We start from the raw sequence: 21,205 nt of genomic DNA, 5'->3' as shown, positions 1-21,205 counted from the left end.
AGAGATGAGCATTTTTTTAAAATGAAACAGAATTAGAATTAAACACATGCATCCTGCCTAGTAAGAGTTAGTATTGTTTTCATAAAAACTTTTGTTAACTATAATTCTGAATGTTGTGTGTGTGTGTGTATGTGTACAAGGTTGCTGTGTCGTCCAATTTATCCCTTCCTGTGGGTCATGGTTAAAAGCTGGGGCAACGCTATCTTACAGAGGGCTGGAGTTGTGCTCTCACCAGATGACATATTTTTAGAGACTCTGGAAAGGGGGGTCATTAAGCAGAGAACACTTTCTGGAAAGAAATTCTGAGCCAGACTTTTAATCAAGGAATTGGCCAAGTGGAGAGTAAAACACAGGGCTCCCTCTGGCACACAGTAGGTGCCCCATAAGCGCTTTGATTGCCTGGTCTATGCATGGAGACGTGTGCGGGAAGTTCTCTTGGCTGGAATCTGTCAAGGAGTAATAAGAAATGAGATCAGTGACACGGAGCAGAGGAAGGAGGCCTGGGTTGTGGCCAGACCTCGCCCTGAAGTTTCCAAACATGAGCAGGAGGTGCAGTGACATGGGATTTCCTAACCCGGTTTCCATCACGAATGTTCCAAGATCAAATGTTATGAAGCAAACCTTTGCTGAAATAAAAATACCACTTTCCCTGGGTTAGAGTGGGAGATGTAAGTGCTCAAAGCAATGAATTCAGATGAGAAGCTGTATTTTCTCATCTCTGATCATCGACTCATCTGGGAAGCCTGTGGAGGGAAGGGCCTAAATGAGATAGGATTATGAAACGAGGAGAAGTTAACAGGTGGCCCTTATAAAACTATAGCCTTGAGAGATCTGCCAAGTATTTCCATCCATATTAGACGCCTTTAACTGAGGAACCTAGACCCAGCCCACAACTATTCAGAAGGCAAGGTCCTCACTCCCTAAAGTTTAGAATCTGCAAAAGAATGTTGCCATGTAAATAAAGAACATATTACTGCTACTATGTTTTTTCATTGCTTAAGTCGTTCTGATTTGGGCAGATGAGAAGAATAAAAACTTGGACCAGGGGGATAGAGAGAAGATTTTGGGAGGGTTGTTAACTTTAAAAAAAATTTTTAGACTTTTTTTTTATTGCGGTAGCATTGGTTTATAACGTTATATAAGGTTCATGAACCCAACATTCTATTTCAATTTCAATATACCTTACAGCATGCTCACCACCAAAAATTTAGTTTCCATCCATCACCGTACAGCTGATCCCCTTTACCTATTTTACTCTTCCTCTTACCCCTTCCCCTCTGTTCTCTGTATCTACATGTTTGTTTGGTTTGTCCACTTATTTTGTTTGTTTGTTTTTTATATTCCACATATGAGTGAAATCATACAGTATTTAGACAAGATTTTTAAAAAGAGAAACAAATAGGGTGGACCAGAGATAGCCAAAATTATAATGAAAAAGAAATTCTAGAAGACAATTTCTCTGTTCTCTTGCTTCTAAGTAGAAATGCACTTGGCCATGAATATTATAGAATTATATTTTAAATTTGAAAGATGGACAAAATCTGAAAGAAATCAGACTGTCACAAGCATGAGTTTTAATAAAACTTTAAAATGGGTTCCAGATTCTTCTTTCAGCTTTTGAAAACACACACACACAACAGGATGGGTTGGCCAAAAAAATGTGGTTTCAAAAAATTCCTGGGAACTGAAATATTCTTTGATATTATTTATAACACTAGCCATGTCTCAACCATCTAAACTACCTAGATGGGTGTTAGTTGAATTTTCCCCCCTAAACACAGAGAAGATTCTTTGACCATATTTCACCGTCCACTCCCAATTTTGTGTAATTTTACAAGTAATAAGCCCTTCTTTAATATCTTGAAAATTAGCAGTAGTTTGGGTACCAACAGGAGTGTATAAATGAAGGTACTGATAAAAATTGAAAATATAGGTGGGGCAGAACTAGCTTAGCAGAAGTTTCTCATCTCCTTCAAAGGACCTGCTGAAAGAGGCTATGTAGTTACTTCCTTTATGCTGCTGTCTCTTTTGGAACTGCCAACTTTTTTTGGCTATTAAAATTGGTAGTAAACCTTCATTCTTTGTGTAGCTGATTTCTGCCCACTCACTACTTCACCTGTCACTTCCTCCTTTCGGCCTCCTGTTGGCTGTGGTCCATTTTCTAGTTTATTTACCTGCTTCTCCATCCTCTGAGGGTTGCAGAGCTAGCCTGCTTGGGTTCAAAGCTGTGTTACTTTGGGCCAGTTATTTAACCTCTCTGTTCCTCAGTTTCCTTATCGATAAACTGGGGGTAAGAAAAGTACCCTGTCCTGAGGACTTTTATAAAGAATTTAGACCATGCAACTGACAAGGGGTTAATATCAAAAATATATAAACAGCTCATACAAGTCAATATCAATAAAACAAATAACCCAATCAAAAAATGGGTAGAAGACCTAAATAGACATCTCCACAAAGAAAACATACAGATGGCCAACAGGCACACTCAAAGATGCTCAGCATTGCTAATTATTAGAAAAATGCAAATCAAAACCACAAGTTAGGGCTTCCCTGGTGGTGCAGTGGTTAAGAATCCGCCTGCCAATACAGGGGACACGGGTTCGAGCCCTGGTCCGGGAAGATCCCACATGCCGCGGAGCAACTAAGCCCGTGCGCCACAGCCCGTGAGCCACAACTACTGAGCCTGTGAGCCACAACTACTGAAGCCTGCCTGCCTAGAGCCCGTGCTTCGCAACAAGAGAAGCCACTGCAATGAGAAGCCTGTGCACCGCAACGAAGAGTAGCCCCCGCTCGCTGCAACTAGAGAAAGCCTGCACGCAGCAATGAAGACCCAACACAACCAAAAATAAATAAAATAAAATAATTTTTAAAAAAGCCTTAAAAAAATCCCCCAAGTTATCACATCACACTGGTCAGAATGGCCATCATCAATATGTCTACAAATAACAAATGCTCGAGGGGGTGTGGAGAAAAAGAGAACCCTCCTACACTATTGGTGGGAATGTAAATTGATGCAGCCACTTGGAGAACAGTATGGAGGTTCCTTAAAAAACTAAACATAGAGCCACCATATGATCCTGCAATCCCATTCCTGGGTATATATCCAGAAAAGACAAAAACTGTAATTTGAAAAGATACGTGCACCCAGTGTTCATAGCTGCACTATTTACAGTAGCCAAGACATGGAAGCAACATAAGTGTCCATTAACAGATGAATGGATAAAGAAGATGTGTATATATATGTATACACACACACAATGGAATACTACTCAGCCATAAAAAGGCATGAAATAAGGCCATTGGCAGCAACATGGATGGACCTAGAGGTTATCATACTAAGTGAAGTAAGTCAGACAGAGAAAGACAAATATTATATGAAATCACTTATATGTAGAATCTAAAAAATAATAGAAATGAATCTATATACAAAACATAAACAGACTCACAAACATAGAAAACAAACTTACGGTTACCAAAGGGAAAAGAGGGGGGATAAATTAGGAGTGTGGGATACACTCATACACACAGATACAAACCACTGTACATAAAGTAGATAAGCAACAAGGATTCACTATATAGCATAGGGAACTATATTCAATAGCTTTGAATAACCTATAATGGAAAATAATCTGAATCACTTTGCTGTATACCTGAAACTAATACAATATTGTAAATCAACTATATCTCAACTTAAAAAAATGCACATACTATGTGACCCGGACATTCCAATGAGAAAAATAAAACTTAGGATAATCCCTCGAACATGGTAAGTGGTTAGTAAACAGTGACTGTTGTTCTTAGTTATTGTACATGAAAACTTCACCTGTCATTCTCTCAGTTAATCGCTTATTTGCACGAGAACCACTTTGGACTTTGTCAGTGTTGTCAGCAGTCAGGATACTAGGATGGCCCCTCCACGCATCATCACAAGCATTTCACTTGTTTGTTGCAACGAATTTTTCAGCTCCTCGGGCCCTGTGCTGGACCCTCGGTAGAAAGCTATAGGCCGGCATCTTTATATTTGAGATAACAAAGGAAACAGTTATTATTTGTAGTCACCGACAGGTGAGGTCTGAAGATGTCCAAGTTATATTTATATGTTGCCTTTCCCAATAGACTGTAAACCCCTTGAGGGCTGACCCCCCTGTCCTGACTGGAAGGAAATTCGCTTTTGCCCTGGGTTTCCTTTCTCAGTAACGCCAGGATCCCCAGGGTTGTTTAGATGATACTCTGCCCCCTGTCATCAGCTGAGCCCCTCAGGGAGCCCCTCAAAGCTGATCTCCACAACCTCCGACTTCTAGACACACCAGGGGCTGGGCTCAGGAATGGTGCCTTTGTGCTAGGACCCAAGCAGAGACACCAGAACAGAGCTGCCAGGGGGGACCCGCAAGGGGCTAAAGTCATGACAGAGGCATAGAAATTAGCCAGTGAAGAAAGAAAGAAAGAAAACCCCAGGGAGACAGTCTATTCGCATTTCAAGGGTATTACACACGAATTATTAGTTTCATTTTTCTGCCAGCACAAAACCACCTAAGTGACCTTGAAAATACCATCCCTACCTCCTGCCTCATGGGTCTAGCGCTAGGTCCCGCCTCCACCAGCCGGACGAGAGCTAGTCTGACCCCTTCACAGCGAGCCCTGGGCTGGGCCACTCCCCACGCTCCAATAGTGGTGGACCTACTACCACGCAACACCCATCTGTGCTCTTTTGAAAGTTTCTTGAACTCCTTACAATCTCACTCTCACCCAGAGCCCATACGCCTTAATTTAAGCCCTTTGCCTCCAGTTCTATTCCTGGCGAGACAGCAAACAGCCTCATATCGATCGTGGCAGAGATAATATTCCTTGAGGGAGCTGGAATCTTCGTGCTTTTGTTCTATCACCTAGCTACTGCAGAGAGGAGAATTTTTTTTCTCATTCCACCCCTGTTTATTAAAAACAGCCCTTTTATCCTCCTTATCAAATCTTGCCGAACTCTAAACCAGGGTTCTATTTCATGTGACAGGATAAAAAATAAGTAATTCTCCCCTTCGCCTTGAACTGGAACAACACAGGAAATAAAAGACTAGCCACGCAGTCAGAGGCTTACAGAGCCTTTTCCTGGTACGGGTGTGAATCTAAGATGTGCCTCTGACTCTAACCTGATCTGCCTTGGAGAAGATGATGTAAGAAGAGGCTTAAAGAAACCCAACTCCAGAAAATTAAAGCCAATAGGCTTGGTCAGCCAGGACAGAAAGGGCATTGGAACCATCCAGAGGTATCACCCGACCTGATAGAAATCACAGGGTCTCGCCTACCATGCTCGGACACGGTGTGTGTACAAGAGCTGGGCTGGCACAGCCAGAAGGCTTGCAGTCAAGTGACAGGACTGTCTTATGACCCGGCCCTGGAAATTGCAGCTAAACCCCAGAGGCACATCCCTCAAGAGAGCTCAAAGAGAACCAGCAGGAAATCTGTGCTGAAGATCAAAATCTGGGGTTAATCACCGGTCTTAAGAATAGTGCTTTCTTCCAGACAGTGTAATAGATCTTTCCTAAGAGATTAAGACGGCAGCTACAGAGCCAGCCAGGAACCTGCCCATGTTGCCAGCGCCCGCGGCCGGGTTTTTGGGGCATGGTGGCCAGGCTGGGTGGTGGACCTCAGGCCTCGTGCCCACCTTCTGATTGCTGCCGCTACTGGGTTCTCACCCCATCCCCCCGCCGTGATGCGAGTTATCCTGACTCTGCCCCTCTCCCACTCCTCACTGCCCCTCTTTCCCTCAGGTAACAGGTGAATGGTATTGGTCAGGCTGCTTTCAGCTAAAAGTAATAGGCAATCCTCTCCCTGTTAGCTTAAAGCGCGAGGCTCCACTAGGGGGTCACGCAGAGGGTTTTAGGATTTGCTCGGTCTGGTGACTTTAAAGTCTGTTTCCCTGCAGGCTCTTTTTGCACGCTTCATCCTCAGGCTGGGGGCAAGAAGATGCTGCAGCTGTTTGCAGACCTCATGTCTATGCTTGACAATGTCCACAAAAAGAAAGGAAAAGTCACTCCTGGAAGCTCTTGAAGAAGACTGAGAAATGAATTTCCCCTAAGCCTCCAGAAAATTAAAGTCTCTGTTTGCAGGCCATTGGCCCCAATTACATGTGCTCCTTCCTAAATCAGTCACCAGCAAGAGAGGCGGAGCCCCCCTTGGGCAATCGGGCCACCCCTGGCGTTGAGGGTATCAATCCTGTTCCTCTTGAGGCCCTGTGACTATGGGGGCAAGGGGAGAGGCCTGAACAAAACCAGGGTTCTGTTACCAAAAAAAACGGGATGGGAAGACTGCTGACTAGGTAGGTGGTTATGGTGTCCTCTGCCACAGGATATGTATTTATTACCATTTTTAACAATAATAAATAAAAGCTATGGTAATCATTATGCTTTCCCCCAATATTCTGTCCCTCCTCCTTCTGGGAACACGGTAGCATTGAACTTCTTGACCCCCTTGTGAAGCTATGTCACCAGATCTGGCCAGTGAGCTGTGAACTGAAGTGAGGCATGTGTCTTCTGGGCCAGAACATTTAATTGCCTGCCCTAGTTTCTCCAGGTAGTTCTTTTCCTCTGCCACAGGGACCAGCAGTGGTCCAGATAACGGCTGTCCCATCAGCCTTGTCCTGGAGTGAGGACAGTGCAGACCAGGGCCTCCAGGCCACATGCAATGAACAAGTGGCATGATCAAGAAATAAAAAACGCACTTTGATATTTTGAGATAATTTGTTACTGCAGCCAAAGCCTAGTGTATTTCAGCTGATACAGTAGCTTACATCTATTGAGTGTTTCCCGTGTTCCAGGCATGTGATAACACATTATCACTAGTTTCAATGGATAGGAGAAGTCAAGAGTGGTGGAGGCTCCTACCCACACCCCCAAGACGACTTCACTCCTAGACATTTATACCAATTGGCACTTGCCTAAGGATGTATCTAAGTTCGGGTTGCTCCACCACACAACAGATAAATGTCCTAAGGATTTTGGAGCAGAGAACAAGTGAGTATTGGTGCATGTGAATAGGAGTCATGAGAAAAAGATCAGGAACATTCAGGTATAGACGAACGCTGGGACTTCAATAAGAGGAGAAGGGGAAAATATGCCATTGGAATAAAATTCTCCATGGTTCTCTTGTGTTTCTGCACATCTTGTGATCAATGCACTGATCTGCCTTTTGTTCCAACTACCTCGTCAAGGATGTTTGTATAGCAAATAGTTTGGAGGCTAGAGATAATGCTTCCCCCAGAGCAAAGATGGGGTTTGCCTACCCCCTTGGAAGGTAGAGATAGTATCTTTCTCTGAAGCAAAGGCAAGTATACTTACTTTCCAGTATGGTAAAGACAATGTCTTGCTTCCCAGCAAAGCAGGCATGCTTAATGCCCATTATAATATGAGTCAGGCTCCTTAAGCACAAGGTTCCTCTCCTGTAATGCAACCCACTGGGTGTGTAGCTGTCACCATTGTGTGGGAATTGATACTTTGGTGCAAGAATTCTGATAACACTAGTTACTGCTATTGCTGTGTGTAATAGACTGTCCTTTGTCTCCGACCCAGGAATCTCATGTCTTCTGGCAGCACTTATGGAACTGTGGCAGGCTAACTTTTTAGCTTGCCAGTAGGGTGAATCTCAGACCCTTCATAATTCCTGACACATGTGGTTGTTTATGGACAGGTAACATTCCAAATTAAGCATATAGAAAGAAGTTAGAGAGAAACCTTTTTTATCTCAGGAATTTGCCCAGAGAAATTGATCTTCTTCCTATTAATATCCATTGTTTTCCTTTCTTAAAACTGGCAGACTCCGATGATTAAAAAGAGAATTTTCTCTAGAATCTTCACATCCACCTGAGAATCTAAGCAACCAGCTTGTGAAAATAAACCAGAATGCTACCCAGGGATATCATTCTCAAACTGCCTGATTGAAGGTCTGCTCTTGCAGCCCCTGCGTTCTGTCTTCAAATATCAGAAAACCTTGGCACTCCAAGTTTCCAAATTGGAAGTGAAATCTGCTCAGTGAGAATCTGATTTGAACAGAGTGTGGAATTGATTCTAAGGGTTTGGTATAAGCTTTAACCTCTGACTTATAAATATGTCACCTGCTATGTGCTGAATGAAGAAAACTTACTGCAGACAACCAGGGCCCAGAGAACAATGGATTTTGCAGAGTTCTTTGCGCGCAACTACACATTTCCCCCCACAGCATTCAGTGTCAAAAGTGTAAGTAATTCCTTATAAGACACCACAGAGTTATGACAGGTCATACAGGAGATAGGGATGCAAGTATATTTTTACCTTTGCAAATAACAAAGGACAAAATGAGACAACCTGCATGGAATTGAGACCATCCGAAAGATAAATCTTTAGACCTATCCAAGTCACTGAGTCAGACTTCAATGATTAATTTTTATAAATGAATCTCCATTGTGTCAAGCTGCCTCTCAATCATAGATGATCTGAGTCTATGAGATGTGTTGGGGAAAACCTCGTAGAATAAAAATGAATCATCACTATGGCATTTCAGCAAGACCTCAACCCATTTATTTTCCAGTATTAAGTTTGTTCACTTATTAATTCAATCTGAATAATTTCCCGAATGCTTATTAATGTGTTAGGCTAAAACAGATACAGTCCCTGCCCTTAGAAATGTTCACTCAAGAAGGTTTGACTTTGAAATATGTTAAGTGCCATGAAGAAAAAGTAAATAGTGTTGTGAAAGCTTATAATAGGAGCCCTACCCACTTCTGGGAGGCTCAAGAAAGGCTTCCCTGAAGATGGGACATTGGATCTGAAATCTCAAGGCTTTAAAGGGATTTACTGTGCAAAGAAGTTGGGGATGGAACAGGGGTGACAGGGGGAGGTTAGAAGATTATTCCAGGCTGAGAGAACAGCATGTCCAAAGGCCTAGTGGCAGATGCATCCTTTTTACTTTTAGGGCAATGAAGAGGGTAAAGTCCAAAATCTGGGACCATTTGAGCAACAAAATATATAATGATAGCAGTAGATTATATCATAGAATAAAATAAATATCCACCAGACCACAGTGATAATCAACAATCAAATAAATAAATGAACAAGAAGATAAGCTATTCTTACAGTAGAATTCCACTTAATAAACGTAAAAATGATAATGGACATAGAAAATCACCATTTGAAAAACACCACAGTAATAATTACTGCATGCAAGAATCATCAATGGGTGATAAAATTGGCAGGTAAAACTATGATGAGAAACATTATACTTACATAGATTCAAAATCTCTCTTCTCCCCATCCCTCCAATAAAGGGTAACTTTATGACGCAGACACCATCTTGACCAAGGGCTCAAAGTTAACAACACCAGTAATGAGATGTGAATATCATGTACCTCCTAATACGATACACTGAGAAGGACACAACATCACTTCTGTGATATTCTTGCCAAATTATTTGTATCTTGAATTTAAACATGAGAGAACATCAGACAAACCCAAACTGAGAACCATGCTACTAGGTAACTGGGCTGTGTTCTTCAAGATTGTCAAGGTCATAAACCACAAAGGAAGAATGGGAAACAGCTCCAGACTGGAGACCAAGAAGACATGGCACGCACATGCACTGAGTGATCACTGGATCCTGAACCAACTGTTGAGATTCAGGTAAGGTCTGTAGATTAATTAATAGTATTGCATGTTTTGGACAACGAACGTTGCCTGCCGTTTCAGTAAACAAAAGATGCTGCCGCCATCAAACCAGCAGCCACTGTAGCCAGCCCCAAAGGTGCACCCCGAGGGGAGCTCAGGATGGAGAAAAGGAGGACGCTGGCCCTAGATAGTTAAGGTGCCCATCAAAGGAATGATTTCAATAAGCTCAGACTTGCATTTTCCCATACCTAGAAAAGCACTAAATTAGTTAATTTAAGATGTCTGGTTTTTCTTTAGTTAGCAGTAATGTTTTGATGTTTGATACCAGGTTTTTGCAGCAAAACCTCCTCTATATCCTGGCTTCTCCCTTGCCTCTTTGGAACAGTCCCTCAGAGCTTTCTGAGAGGCTCTATCTCAGACGTAACTCCTCAGTAAGTCCGCCGAATAAAACCTAATTCTAAATAGGTTGTGCGTGTTTTCAGTCAATAATATTAATGTTAATTTCTTGATTTTGATCATTATACTCTGGTTATGTAAGATGTGCACACTTAGGGAAGCTGAGTGAAGGGCATATGAAAAATCTTTGTACTATTTTTGCAACATTTTGTATGTCTGAAATTATTTAAAAATGAGAAGTTAAAGAAATAGTGAGTTAAAGGAAAAAAATGAGTCAGCTGAAACACAGAAAGTGACAGGAGGCTGGTGAGGTGACAGCTTGAGGAAGCACAGGGCTTTGTAGGCAATGTCAGAGATTTGGGTCTTCACCCCAAGAGGAAAGGAAGACATTGAGGGATTGTAAGTGGTATAGAGAGGGATCAGATTTGCATTTTCCAGCGATCACACTGGCTGCGGTGAGGAAAATAGGTTCAGTTCAAGGCAGGCTGGAATACATGTGGGGAGATCAGAAACAGGTCATTGCAAGAGAGCAGGGGAGAGGATGCTGCAGGCTTGGTCTAGGGTGATGACAGCGAGAATGGATGAACATGAGGAGACTCTCGAGATATAGAGGAAGTAAAAACATAGAGTGGCGTGGGCGTGGAGAAGGACCAGGTCGTGGGAATCCAGGATGAGTACCCATGTCTGGCTTGCCCGAAGAGAAACAGAGAAGCTATTCACCAAGAGAGAGCACACACTGCAAAAAGAAGTGATGTGTGAGTTGAGCCTTGGATACTCTGAGTTTGAGGTCCCTCTGATGGACCCGGATGGTGATGCCAGAAAAGGCATTTGGAGGTTAGGGGAATGAAACTCAGGGGTAAAGTCTGAGGTGGAGATAACAATTGGTCGTTGAAGCAACTTGTCCCAGAATAATGGGGGAGAGACATTTAAACAAAGTAGTTATGATTTATTCTAGAGCGTAAAACCATTGGGTTATAAATAAAGATCTGTGTGAGCCGAAAGAGAAGTAGCTGCTAATGTGGGTGAGTGAGTACGGCTTTCTCAGAGGAGGTGCTGCAGAGATGAGCTTAGAAGGATGGACAGGAGTTTGTTACACTGATGTAGAGGAATCTTTGGATAATCTGTATGAATATTCCTGTTTCTTTAACTAGTAGGGGTCCAGCCCCACAGGTCCAGCTAACAGGAAGTGGCTGTTAGTCAGCTACGTGGGCTCTACAAGTGGAAAGAAGGCAGTGCATTTGCAGTTCCCCAACTGGTCTTTCTTTGCTCTTTTCCCTAACTGGGCATATTTTGAACTCCATCCACAGTGCATGCACGCTCCAGAGTTTTCCTCCTTCCCCTCTTCCGCAATGCCCCTCCCATCAAAAGTCCCCAAACCCTACCTACAGGGCACTACAGACCATTTCCAAGGTAACGGTTCTTTCAAAAATTACTTGTTGGTTCATGTGTGAACTGTTGGGTAATGACTGACTTAGGGGCATTTCCATTTTAATGAGGACTGAAGCATGCCCACTGGAACCAGTCTTAAACTGCAGGACAACAGCATTGTAGCAGGAATTGCAGGTTCCAAAGGGCTTTTCTTCAGGGCCTCACAGGAAGTACCCATATTCCAAATGACCCCGCGTCATTCAGGACTATCTCCCACCTCCCCACACAGAGACATACACTGTCCTCCCATCAATGACTTGGCCTGAGGTCACAGTGGTTAACAGAGGGATTCGGAGGGAGGATACCTGTCTGATGATCGATCGCATATCAGAATCTCCGTGATTCTGAGAAACTGCCCAGGGGATTCTGAGTTGCTCAGAGGAAGGACTTCTTTCTTCCCTCTTCCCCCAAGCTTGTGAACCACTTTCAAAAACCCTTAATTCCTCTTCCCAGGGTCAGACTAACTGAATTTGTATCTCTAGGTTGGTTAAATTACCCTGCAGGGTCACCTGTGATCTTGGCTAGCTTCTGTCTGAGCCCTTGTTCTTAGGGGAAGCCGTTTCTTAGGTAGCATTTCCAACCATACACGCTTTTCATGAATTTCTTCTGGTAGTTTCCCGAGTACTGCCGGAGAGCACATACCCTTTGCCCAGTGCTTTCACTGATGACTAAAAAAAAAAAAAAAAAAAAGGACTAATTTTAGCAAAAAGTCATGTTAGGGCTTCCCTGGTGGCGCAGTGGTTGAGAATCTGCCTGCTAATGCAGGGGACACGGGTTCGAGCCCTGGTCTGGGAAGATCCCACATGCCACGGAGCAGCTGGACCCGTGAGCCACAACTACTGAGCCTGCGCGTCTGGAGCCTGTGCCCCGCAACGGGAGGGGCCGCGATAGTGAAAAGGCCCGCGCACCGCAATGAAGAGCGGTCCCCGCACCGCGATGAAGAGTGGCCCCCGCTTGCCGCAACTAGAGAAAGCCCTCGCACGAACCGAAGACCCAAACACAAACAAAAATAAATAAATAAATAATAAAGTAGCTATTAAAAAAAAAAAAATCATCCCCTCGAAAAATAGTCTTTAAAAAAAAAAAAAAAAAAAAGTCATGTTAAAACGATGTATTAAACTAGCAAGGAGAAGTTAGCAATTGAAATGACAATAAACAGTACCATTTACAGGAGCATAAAAACCTCAAAATGCTTAGGGACAGATTTAGCAAAATAGACACAACACCTGAACAGTGAAAACTATACAATGTTTCAGAGAGAAATGAAGGAGACCTGAATAAATGGAGCGAAATATTATGTTCCTGCATTGGAAGATACTGTTTTCATATCAGTTCTTTCCAAACTGATCTATAGAATAAAGGCACTCTCAGTAAAAATTCCAGCAGGCTTTAAAAATATATAAATTGACAAGCTGATTCTAAAATTTATATAGAAGTGCAAAAGATCTGTAATAGCTAAAACAGTTTTGAAATAAAAGAGCAAAGTTGGAGGACTTACACAGTTGTCCTTGGTACCCTTGGGGGATTGGTTCCAGGACACCCCATGGATACCAAAACCCATGGATGCTCAAGTCCCTTTTATAAAATGGTATAATATTTGCATATAATCCATGCACATCCTCCCATACACTTTAACTCTTCTCTATATTACTTATAATACCTAACATAATGTAAATGCTATGTAAATAGTTGCCTGTGCATACCAAATTCAAGTTTTGCTTTTGGGAACATTCTGGAGTTTTGTTTTTTTTAAAGAATATTTTCAATCTGCTGTTTGTTGAATCAGAGGATGTGGAACCCATGGATACAGAGGGCTGACGGTACTACTTAATTTCAAGACTTAACATAAAGCTATAGAAATCAAGATAATGTGGTATTGGTGTATGAACAGATATACAGATGGAAGAAACAGAACAGAATTCAGAAATAGACCCACACATACACAGACAATTGATTTTTGACAAAGATGCCAAGGCAATTTAATGGGGAAATGATAGTCTTTTCAGGGCACTGGTCATATAGTCATATATATGTATTGGCAATACAAACGACAAAGTCCTTGTATCAGAATATTTAAGAACTCTTAGAACTTAATAATAAGAAACAACTCAATAAAAAATGATCAAAAAATTTGAAGAGACACTTAATACAAGAATAGCCAGTTGGCACATGAGAAGATGCTTAATGTCATTAGTTATAGAGAAATGCAAGTGAAAAGCACAAAAGAAACCACCGCACACCCATTAGAATGTCCAAAATTAAAGAGACACACCAAGTCCATAGCCAGTGTTGGCAAGGATGTAAAGTAATGGAACTCATACACTGCTGGTGGGAAAGCAAAACTCTGCAACCACTGTGGAAAGCACTTTGGCAGGTTCTTCTAGAGATACACTTTAAAGGATCCACCCAGAAATCCTATTCCTAATATTTATCCAAGAGAAATGAAAACATATGTCCACAGAAAGATGTGTAGACAAATGTTCAGAGAAGCTTAATTCATAACAGCCCCAAAGTGGAAACAACCCTAATTTCATCCACAGGTGAATAGATCAACAGATGGAGGTCTAGTGACACAACAAAATGCTAGTCAGCCATAAAAACAAGAACACACTGTACACAGTGACACGGATTGTTCTCAGAAATGTTATGCTGAGAAAAAAATAGCCTGACACAGCAAAGAGTGTGCCCTGTATGATTTCATTTATATGAAATTCCAGAAAAGACAGATCTAATCTATAGTGACAGAAAGCAGATCAGTGGTTGCCTGGAGCTGGGGTGGAAGGATTGAGTAAGAAGGGAATTTTCTGGGGTGCAGCCCGTGATCTCTATCGTGACTGTTCTGGTGGTTACCTGGGTGTACAAACTTGTCAGAAATCATCACAATGTACACTTTGAAGTCGGTGCATTTTATTGAATTAAAATCATACCTCAATCAAGTTGATTTGAAAGAAAAAGCATTTAGTGAGTAGAAAATACTATGCTACACAAATATCAAGTTGGGAGAAGGCGACATATAGACAGAGAGTCAGAATTCCTGGGAAACCCCAGTCTGCAAAACGCACTCACTTTCTGGGAGACGCTGGTCCTTCTCAGAGCTGCCCCACGGGCTTGGCGTGGGACCCCTGACGTTCGTGGCCACCTTGAGACCCTTGCACGTGCTGGGTCATGGGAGGAGCTGGGAGTTCTGTTTCAGCCCTTGCTGGAGGACGTCGCCTGCTCTTGTCAGCTCTGCTGCCTGCTTCCACCTGCGGCCACCTTTCCCAGGACGCCGGGGATGTGCATAAGCTCGCGCCTGCCTACCCAGCTTTCCACCTGAGGCCCAAGTCTTCTCGAAGTTCACAGAGACAGGCAACACAAGCCTTCTGCCTTCATTTGCCCTTTTTTGCTCTTCTCCCCACTGCTTTTTCTTTCTCAGCTCCCAAATCACATCCTATTTCTCTTGGACTCTCCTAGCATCTCTCTCCCTCCTCAGTTCTTAGTTCCCACACCCTGATTTCGTGTCTCAATATCATGGTGACACAGCATGTGAGAAGATTCAGGAGTTGCCCTCTGATTTCAGAGGGACCTAAGGACTCAGGAAAGGATGGATGGCCCCAAAGGAGCCAGCGGCCACCACCACGATGCCTGTCATATGGAGACTTCAGTGAAAGCTTCCTCCAAGGAATGGCAGTTGGCCATTTGTCCAAAAATAGCCTGTTGAAAGATGAATACACTTTCTTCTCTTATTTATTTATGTTTTTATTTTATATTGGAGTGTAGTTGATTAACAATGTTGTGTCTGTTTCAGGTGTACACACTACTACATATAAAACAGAGAACCAACAAGGACCTACTGTGTAGCGCAGGGGACTCTGCTCAATATTGTAATAACTTAGATGGAAAAGAACTTGAAAATGAATACAGTTTTGATTGTTCTTTATTTCTAAGAGTAGAGTACAAACTCCTTGGCTTTGCCCGCCAGGCCATCACAATGCGGTCTTTGCAGATTCCTGGAAACCCGGCCCTAGCTTGTCCTCACCCGCCACCCCATCCCACTTGGTAACACTTCAAACCTCAGCTGAAAAGTGAGCGTGAGTGCCTCCCTGCCCCCCCTCTACCTGTCTCTGTTACGGCACCTATCACAGAGTCCCGTGGGGACTCAGCTGCCTGGGCCTCTCACCACAGAAACATCCAACAGGGCAGGTAAGCTTTGGTGACCCCCAAGCCTAGCACCGCTTCTAACCCATAGTAAGTGCTCGAATCTTTATATCGCGGTGCTCAGTGCTGTAAGAGACACAAAAACTGCCTAAGGCTTAGTCTGCATCTCCTGGAGCTCGCAGGCCAGAAGGCAACTGAACATGCAGGCAGCTGCAATCCAAGGGAAACTGCCAGGTAAGTGTTTCGTTAAATGTCGGGCAGGACAAAGCAGCAAGGAAGAAGGTTTCAAGTCAAACTGTTGGCACAGATGTTTGAATTTACTTAATTATAAGGGCTAATTTTCAGTGAGTGGTTTCCCTGCACCACGGACCAGCTACGCATTTACGTGATGTATCAGTTTCCTTTGGCGGCCCAAGCAAAGCACCAGAAACGGGGTGGCTGGAAACCACAGAAATTTATTCTCTTCCAGTTCTCGAGGCTGGAAGTCCAAGATCAAGGGGTCAGCGGGGCCGTGCTCCCTCTGAGAGCTCTAGCGGAGAATCCTGCCTCGCCTCTTCTAGCTTCTGGCGGTTGCTGACAGACAGTCCTTGACGTTCCTTGGCTTGTGGCTGCTTCACTCCAATATCTGCCTCTGGTCTTCCCCGTGTGGGCATATATCTGTGTGTTCTCTCCTTTTTTTTATAAGGAGGAGGAGATGGATTTAGGGCCCACCCTAACCTAGTATGACCTCATCTTAACTGATCACATCTGCCAAGGCTGACTTGCCAAAGAAGTTAACATTCTGAGGTTCCAGGTGGATGTGAACCGAGGGGACACTATTTAACCCACTTTACATGCCTAATCTCCTTTAACTGTGGCCGTGAACATATGAAGTAAACGTTATTACAATCCCCATTTGATACATGAAGACATGGAGGTGTCCAGAGCTTAAATGGTGGCCCAAGAGAACATTCCAGAAACGCTAGGAATTCTGGTGTCAGAACATTTTATCACACTGTGATCCTCCACTCTTAAGACTTAACGAAGTTTTAAAATTGTAAAATATATCATTCATTTAAAATAGTGTATGTAAAATGAATGTACAGATTAGCAAATATTAATAAAATGAATACCCACGTACCCATCACTCAGCTTACGAAGTAGGACACTACTGGTGCCTTAGAAGTACAGCCCTGTTTTATCCCCTCCACCCACAGTGTGAATCTGAGATCACCCCCTAATAAACATTCTGCAGCTGACGTGCTGACTTCCATCTCTGAGTCAGCTCCCCGGGGACCCCGCCTCTGGAGACTGGCATCGGCAATGGTCTAAGAAAACACACTTTCAGATGGGATTTTGGAGATCAACATCCCACCAGCTGGGGACGATAAAGTTTCCTTCCCTGTTGGCTGGTGAGTCATGAAGAGCTCTGTGAACTTAGAAAAGTAGTCTGGTCTCTCTGTGTCTGGGGAAAGTAATCTTCTTTGAGATACTGAATACTGGGGGGGAAGAAGCGGGTAGGACACCAAGCCCCACAGTGGGCTATTCTGTCAGTGGTTTTCACCTGAGGCTGGGGGCTCGTGGAGGGGAAGGGATTCCAGGATGGCGGACTCACCTCCCACAGCCCCAAGTCAACTCTGATCCCCCCCAATTCACTCCGCTGTCGGCAGCTGGGATGGAGGTGGACAGCGGGGAAAGTAGGCAGGAAGGCTGTTGGAACTAGAAGAGGAGCTTTTCCAAAGGCACGGACGCCCCTTTCCTGGCCGGGAAGCACGAGCATCACCATCTCGCTTTATCAACTGGCCCTTCTCTTGAATTGGAAAAATCACCTAGGTAACATATTACTTATGTAAGTACTGTAGAATACTTATCACTTAAAGCGTTATTGTTATTATTATCATTTATTTATTTATTTTTATTTTTGGCTGCGTTGGGTCTTTGTTGCTGCATGTGGGCTTTCTCTAGTTGCGGCGAGTGGGGGCTACTCTTTGTTGCGGTGCGCGGGCTTCTCATTGCGGTGGCTTCTCTTGTTGCAGAGCACGGGCTCTAGGCACGTGGGCTTCAGTAGTTGTGGCTCGCGGGCTCAGTAGCTGTGGCTCGCGGGCTCTAGAGCGCAGGCTCAGTAGTTGTGGCCCACGGGCTTAGTTGCTCCGCGGCATGTGGGATCTTCCCGGACCAGGGCTCGAACCCATGTCCCCTGCGTTGGCAGGTGTATCTTAACCACTGTGCCACCAGGGAAGCCCTTATTATTATTGTTTTAAATCTTCTGAAAAGGCAAACATTAACCACCATCTCAGAAATATAATAATTTCAATGGTAAACAGAGGACATTTTTGTTTCATTTTATCTTTTTTATTAAGGTGTAATTGACATACAACATGATATTAGTTTCAGGTATATGACATAATGGTTCAATATTTGGATATATCGCAAAATGATTACCACACTAAGTCTAGTGAAGTAGACTCTACTCAAGCAGAGAACATTTTTTCGTGTGTGATTCAGTTATACGTACATACATATGTATATATTCTTTTTCATCTTCTTTTCCGTTGTGGTTTATTACAGGATATTGGATCCAGTTCCCTGTGCTGTACCGTAGGACCTTGTTGCTTATCTCTTTTATGTATAGTAGTTTGTAGAGAACACTGCTGAAATGCAGAATTAAGGTAAAGGTGTTTTCTCCTGCTAGAGTTGTTTCTGAAGAGGTCTTGGCTCAAACTCCTGCAGTGCGTCGAACCCCATCATCACACTGTGTACTGTGGATCTCGGCCACGCCAGAGGGCAAATGCTGACTCACAAAGGGAAACCAAGAGAACTGCCAGCCTCTGCTGTATCAGATCAAGTCAGCTGTGGACGTGCTTTTCCTCAGTCCCACGTGCCCAGGCCCCCGGAGGCTCAGGCAGCTCGTGAGGCTTCTTCTCTGCGCGTCAGTCAGAGGAAGGGCACAGGGACACGTCGCAGCCTGACCTCCACCACCACTGACTCACACTCACTCAACACGTGAAAATCCAGCGGAAATAATAAATGGGCTATAGAACCTTTTACAAGAAATAGCAGGACTTTTGAGGATGGGAGGAAAACAAGCTCTTTTGGAGAACGTGGTTTATGTTCCTTTCTTTTTTTTTTTTTTTTTTTTTTCAGTTTTCTTTATTCTGCCTTAGGAGGCATTTGTGATTTGTACGTTCTGTAGAAAAGAGGAGCATGGAAATTCTAAATACGATCCAGGAATCTTCAGTGTCACTATTTCTGAAAAACGGAAGCCAGTTTTTAAAAATGATAAATGGTGCTCAAGTCACGTTCTGCTTTAAAAGTTTGTAACAAATACAGACGAATTAAAAAGAAAAAAAAGCTAAATGCAGTACATGCATTAAAAAATTTCAAATAGATGAGAAGGACATAAAAGATGAAAATAAAAGTTTTCTTTTATGCCTCCTCTACCTAAAGATAGCCATTATTAACAATTTCTTATATATCCTTCCAGAGTTTTCCATGTGTACACAACATTGAAAAAAACATTTTAAAATTTGTATACAATATTATGACACCTTTTTTGAATAATTATTTATTATATACTTAATAATATATTGGCATGCTTTATTTCAACACATACAGATTTACTTTATTATTTTTAATAGCTACATAGTATTCTTTCTATAAATGTATTTTATATACCAGTCCCCTATTCATGGACATTTAAGTTATCTTCAGAGTTTTAAAAATATTACAATATTGCAGTGAATATTCTTTATTCATATATTTTTGTACATGCACAAATATATCCGTAGGGTAAATTCCTAAAAGCTGAGTTGCCAAGTCAAAGGGTTTGTACATAAAATTTTTTTACAGATATTACCATGGCCTCCATAGAGGCCTCTATATCTGACCATCAATCAATGAAGGGAGTTTCCCTAAATCCTCACCTATCCTAGGTTTTATAAAACTTTTAAGTCTTTGCCAACTGATATGGAAAAAAAAAAAAAGTCTGCTTTGTTTCAATTTGCATTTCTCCCATAAATGTCTCCATTTCAATTTTTAGCAAAAAGAAGGCAAAACATGCTGTGCTGAGTGGTTTGCAATTGCAGAAAGAGCGATTTGTGACCAGCAACATTTTGCGTCCCTTGACCTAATTATGTCCGCTCTCCAGATATTTTCACGAAGCAGGTAGCTTTTGAGAAAATCCAAAAAAGGTAGAGTCGGAGATGGTTTATTTATAAACGAGTCTGTCGGTGAGGAAACACTGATGCCGATGTCCGGGCACTGTTCCGACTCTGCAGCTCTGCAGCGGCCTGCAGGGCTGCGGATCGCAGGGATGTCGTCGACAGCTGGAACGCTCTGCGGTCCAGCACTGACCTGGCCTCGGCGCCTGAGCAGAGCCAGGCTTGCTGGAGGTACGCCCTCCTAAAGCAGCCCTTTGTTTTCACTTCTGGGGAGCTGGCAGGGGAGCAGCTGTTTAGAATTTCATAAATAAGGCATGGATTAACTCGGCTGGTTTTCTTTATCTCACTGCCCCTGCCCCTGTAGTGACCCTATTGGGTGTCACAGCAGGTACAGAATGAGCAGATCCAGGGCAGGGGAATCTGTCCGTCTGCGCACAGATTTCCAGCTGCTCACCACCTCCCTTGGTCATCTTTGGAGGCCACGCTTGCTTCCTTTGTGACACGGATTGCCACACAACTGACTTGTTCACCCACATGACTCCAGCTGTATCTGGATGGTTTAAACGTGGCCCATCAGGTCGGGCATCAGGGAATAGGCACATTCTAGGTGCTGCATGGGTCCTGGCCCCAGAGCAGCCCAGTGGCCGCCTCTTCCTTCCCAGATGCTTTTTCTTGGGCCACATGGAAAAGTCACCATACGGCACAGCGGTTAACACTCAGGTCTGGAATCCCATGTGCTGCGGTTTGAATCTTGGCTCCTCCCATTAATTACTGCGTGGCCTAGAGGAAGCTACTTAACGTCTCTGTGCCTCAGAGTCACAGAAGATCATCATACCTAACGCATGGGCTTCAGATGGAATGATCACAAACAAGACCAGTACTTGGCCTAAAGTTCCAAAAATGTTGCCTGTTGTTATTACAACCAGCCTGTGAGACTCCAGCTCTCCTGAGAGGAAAAACCTATATTCCATTTTCAGATTGGAGTGGCAGTGAACTAGGAAGTGCAGGATTCATCAGAAATCATTTCTCTTCTTTCGCCTGTCTTGACCTACTGTATCTGGTTTATTGCTACACCTACTTTTCACGCGAAGACGCAGACTTTTCAGCAGCAGGACTCACGAGAGAGGGCTTTCGGCCTCAGCGTAGCTGCGTCTCAGAGTTCTGCATTCTGTACACAGCTGCGTTTTCTCCTACACCTCCCACCAAATGTGGTTGTGGACTCAGGGCAGCTATACTCATGAAGGGGCTTGGCATAGACAGTGTCCAGATGTGGGAACACAGCTGCATGGAAACACCCTGCTCACTGGTCAGGATCAGGCTGAAAGAGATTAAGAGTCAGAGAGAACTTTCTCCGAGATCTAATCTCACGCCCCTTTGCTTCCACCCTCTTGCTCATGGCGTTCACGCCATGAGGAAGAGGAGGTAGAAATCAAGGATGCTTTACAGCGATTTGTGCGCCCCTGAGCCACAAGACAGTTC

Source organism: Balaenoptera ricei, chromosome 2, assembly GCF_028023285.1.
Source record: "Balaenoptera ricei isolate mBalRic1 chromosome 2, mBalRic1.hap2, whole genome shotgun sequence".
NCBI lineage: Eukaryota > Metazoa > Chordata > Mammalia > Artiodactyla > Balaenopteridae > Balaenoptera > Balaenoptera ricei.
This window is presented reverse-complemented; position numbering follows the sequence as displayed.